Source organism: Pristiophorus japonicus, chromosome 30 (genome assembly GCF_044704955.1).
Source record: "Pristiophorus japonicus isolate sPriJap1 chromosome 30, sPriJap1.hap1, whole genome shotgun sequence".
Lineage (NCBI taxonomy): Eukaryota > Metazoa > Chordata > Chondrichthyes > Pristiophoridae > Pristiophorus > Pristiophorus japonicus.
This window is the reverse complement of record NC_092006.1, coordinates 3926856-3931424: the sequence shown is the minus strand read 5'-3', so window position 1 is coordinate 3931424 and position 4569 is coordinate 3926856. Positions and strand designations below refer to the sequence as shown.

General features: G+C 65.6%; 1 pseudogene; it reads left to right on the top strand.

Moving 5' to 3' along the window:
• The first annotated feature begins 3947 nt into the window (after nucleotides 1–3947).
• Nucleotides 3948–4088, top strand: LOC139240279 (U2 spliceosomal RNA; annotated as a pseudogene).
• Nucleotides 4089–4569: the final 481 nt, after the last annotated feature.

The following is a 4569-nucleotide window of genomic DNA, read 5'->3' as shown; positions in this document are numbered from 1 at the left end:
TCCTCCGCCCCCGATCTCTCGCCGCTCCTCCGCCCCGATCTCTCGCCGCTCCTCCGCCCCGATCTCTCGCCGCTCCTCCGCCCCCGATCTCTCCCCGCTCCTCCGCCCCGATCTCTCGCCGCTCCTCCGCCCCCGATCTCTCGCCGCTCCTCCGCCCCGATCTCTCGCCGCTCCTCCGCCCCGATCTCTCGCCGCTCCTCCGCCCCCGATCTCTCCCCGCTCCTCCGCCCCGATCTCTCGCCGCTCCTCCGCCCCCGATCTCTCGCCGCTCCTCCGCCCCGATCTCTCGCCGCTCCTCCGCCCCCGATCTCTCGCCGCTCCTCCGCCCCGATCTCTCGCCGCTCCTCCGCCCCGATCTCTCGCCGCTCCTCCGCCCCGATCTCTCGCCGCTCCTCCGCCACGATCTCTCGCCGCTCCTCCGCCCCGATCTCTCGCCGCTCCTCCGCCCCGATCTCTCGCCCCTCCTCCGCCCCGATCTCTCGCCCCTCCTCCGCCCCCGATCTCTCGCCGCTCCTCCGCCCCGATCTCTCGCCGCTCCTCCGCCCCCGATCTCTCGATACTCCTCCGCCCCGATCTCTCGCCGCTCCTCCGCCCCCGATCTCTCGATACTCCTCCGCCCCGATCTCTCGCCGCTCCTCCGCCCCGATCTCTCGCCGCTCCTCCGCCCCCGATCTCTCGATACTCCTCCGCCCCGATCTCTCGCCGCTCCACCGCCCCCGATCTCTCGCCGCTCCTCCGCCCCGATCACTCGATACTCCTCCGCCCCGATCTCTCGCCGCTCCTCCGCCCCGATCTCTCTCCGCTCCTCCTCCCCCGATCTCTCGCCGCTCCTCCGCCCCGATCTCTCGCCGCTCCTCCGCCCCGATCTCTCGCCGCTCCTCCGCCCCGATCTCTCGCCGCTCCTCCGCCCCCATCTCTCGCCGCTCCTCCGCCCCGATCTCTCGCCGCTCCTCCGCCCCCGATCTCTCGCCGCTCCTCCGCCCCGATCTCTCGCCGCTCCTCCGCCCCCGATCTCTCGCCGCTCCTCCGCCCCCGATCTCTCGCCGCTCCTCCGCCCCGATCTCTCGCCGCTCCTCCGCCCCGATCTCTCGCCGCTCCTCCGCCCCGATCTCTCGCCGCTCCTCCGCCCCCGATCTCTCGCCGCTCCTCCGCCCCCGATCTCTCGCCGCTCCTCCGCCCCCGATCTCTCGCCGCTCCTCCGCCCCGATCTCTCGCCGCTCCTCCGCCCCGATCTCTCGCCGCTCCTCCGTCCCCGATCTCTCGCCGCTCCTCCGCCCCGATCTCTCGCCGCTCCTCCGCCCCCGATCTCTCGCCGCTCCTCCGCCCCCGATCTCTCGCCGCTCCTCCGCCCCCGATCTCTCGCCGCTCCTCCGCCCCCGATCTCTCTCCGCCCCTCCGCCCCGATCTCTCGCCGCTCCTCCGCCCCGATCTCTCGCCGCTCCTCCGCCCCGATCTCTCGCCGCTCCTCCGCCCCGATCTCTCGATACTCCTCCGCCCCGATCTCTCACCGCTCCTCCGCCCCCGATCTCTCGCCGCTCCTCCGCCCAGATCTCTCGCCGCTCCTCCGCCCCGATCTCTCGCCGCTCCTCCGCCCCCGATCTCTCGCCGCTCCTCCGCCCCGATCTCTCGCCGCTCCTCCGCCCCGATCTCTCGCCGCTCCTCCGCCCCCGATCTCTCGCCGCTCCTCCGCCCCCGATCTCTCGCCGCTCCTCCGCCCCCGATCTCTCGCCGCTCCTCCGCCCCGATCTCTCGCCGCTCCTCCGCCCCGATCTCTCGATACTCCTCCGCCCCCGATCTCTCGCCGCTCCTCCGCCCCCGATCTAATGCAAGCTCCTCCGCCCCGATCTCTCGCCGCTCCTCCGCCCCGATCCCTCGCCGCTCCTCCGCCCCCGATCTCTCGCCGCTCCTCCGCCCCCGATCTCTCCCCGCTCCTCCGCCCCGATCTCTCGCCGCTCCTCCGCCCCCGATCTCTCGCCGCTCCTCCGCCCCGATCTCTCGCCGTTCCTCCGCCCCCGATCTCTCGCTGCTCCTCCGCCCCGATCTCTCGCCCCTCCTCCGCCCCCGATCTCTCGCCGCTCCTCCGCCCCGATCTCTGGCCGCTCCTCCGCCCCCGATCTCTCGCCGCTCCTCCGTCCCGATCTCTCGCAGCTCCTCCGTCCCGATCTCTCGCCGCTCCTCCGCCCCGATCTCTCGCCGCTCCTCCGCCCCGATCTCTCGCTGCTCCTCTGCTGTACCTGGGCCCCGCCGATGTTCCTGCCCACGCTCCAAAAGGTGACCTGGGTTTTGATGACGTTATCCAGCCACCCGCCTTGACGCCGTCGCACACTTGGAGCGGCTTGTGGTGCACTCTTTTACCCCCCCGACCTGCAGTGGTGTCCTCTCGCGGGTCGGGGTGGCCCTGTGGGTCACATAACCACGACGCTACCAGGAGGGGCAGTCGTACTGAAAACGGGAAAAATTCCAACCTGTTTAGCAAGCAGTCGGCGGTGAAACCAATCCACAATACTGCGGATACTGGGAACCTGAAATAAAAACCCGAAAATGCTGGAAACACTCATCGGGTCGGGCAGACTCTGTGGAGAGAGAAACAGAGTTAACGGTTCAGGTCATTTGGTCAGGCCGAGAAAGGTCCGTGATGATGTATGCTCATTGACCGGGGCACCTCGAGTCTCGTCGCCGAGAGCGTGCAGAAACCCAGCGCAGGCAGCGGAAGGAGCGTGCGGCAAACCTGTCCCACCCTCCCCTTCCCTCAACCACTGTCTGTCCCACCTGTGACAGGGGACTGTGGCTCTCGTATTGGGCTGTTCAGCCACATGAGGACTCATTGTTAGAGTGGACGCAAGTCTTCCTCGATCCCGAGGGACTGCCGATGATGATGATGTCTGTTCATTGACCGGTGCCGAGGCGGGAGGTGGGGGGGGGGTTACTTTTGCTGCTGTTAATGTGGAGTTTGTCCCCCACTAACGGGATTTTATTTTGTGTTGGATACAGCTAAAAACCCAGCAGAAGTATGTGTGGAGCAAGCGGGAGGCAACTGAGGAGGGGCGGCCTTTGGGTGAGGTGGTGGAGCAGGTGAGACGCCGCACTCCCGCGCTCCGAATGTTTGTCGACCGGTCAGCGGGCGATGTGGCGGGGGGGGAAAGAAAGAAAGACTTGCATTTATATATCGCCTTTCACCACCACCGGACGTCCCAAAACGCTTTACAGCCAATGAAGTACTGTTGTATTATGGAAAACGCGGCAGCTCAATTTGCGCACAGCAAGCTCCCACACACAGCGATGTGATAATGACCCGGATCATCTGTTTTAGTGATGTTGGTTGAGGGATAAATATTGGCCCCAGGACACCGGGGAGAACTCCCCCTGCTCTTCTTCCAATAGTGGCCCCGGGATCTTTTACATCCACCCGAGAGGGCAGACGGGGGCCTCGGTTTAACGTCTCATCCGAAAGACAGCACCTCTGACAGTGCGGCGCTCCCTCAGTACCGCCCCTCCGACAGTGCGACGCTCCCTCAGTACCGCCCCTCCGACACTGCGGCGCTCCCTCAGTACTGCCCCTCCGACAGTACGGCGCTCCCTCAGTACTGCCCCTCCGACAGTGTGGCGCTCCCTCAGTACCGCCCCTCCGACAGTGCGGCGCTCCCTCAGTACTGCCCCTCCGACAGTGCGGCGCTCCCTCAGTACTGCCCCTCCGACAGTGCGGCGCTCCCTCAGTACTGCCCCTCCGACAGTGCGGCGCTCCCTCAGTACTGCCCCTCCGACAGTGCGGCGCTCCCTCAGTACCGCCCCTCCGACAGTGCGGCGCTCCCTCAGTACTGCCCCTCCGACAGTGCGGGGCTCCCTCAGTACTGCCCCTCCGACAGTGCGGTGCTCCCTCAGTACTGCCCCTCCGAGTCTTTGCCTGAAAGAAAGTGCTGGCTCTTTTCATGCATTGCTGCTCAAAGGCTATCGCTTCTCGGCCTTTTGGCTAAGATCAAGTGTAGTATCTGTTGATTGGGCATTCATATGCAGATTGACTGATTGCAGAAACTCGTATTTCCAGTTTTGCTGGCTCTGGCCTTTTGGCTTGGGCCAAGTGCCAATTGGAGAGAAGAGGAAAATCTGCATGTCGACCGACCAGTGGGCGGGCCCAAGGTGCCGGACTGGCACCACAACAGATTGAGGGCTTCGGCCAAAATACACATCGAAAGGAGGAATCTGCAACCCGGATAGCGGCTAACCGAGCGGCGAACCAGGGCGTCCGAAACACCGTCCGAGTGACGGTGAAGTAAGTGGAAGGACAGGCAACGATCAACCGGGACCTGTTCGTGAAGAAAATCCTGCTGGGAACATGCGGCATTAAAGTGGCCGACATCTTCGCCTTGCAGGACCTCCCGAAGAGAGGTTACGTCGATGTGACCTTCAGAACCGTCGCCCTCTGCCTGAAGTTCCTGAAGGGACTGAAGGAGGCGAGTGAGCCGCTGCACTCAGTGCTAACTTGGGAGCCACTGTTCACCCTCCCGTCACAGAGAAGACGCACTATCACAGTGCAGATGTACAACCCCCACATCCCAGTCATTGATGTGCTGA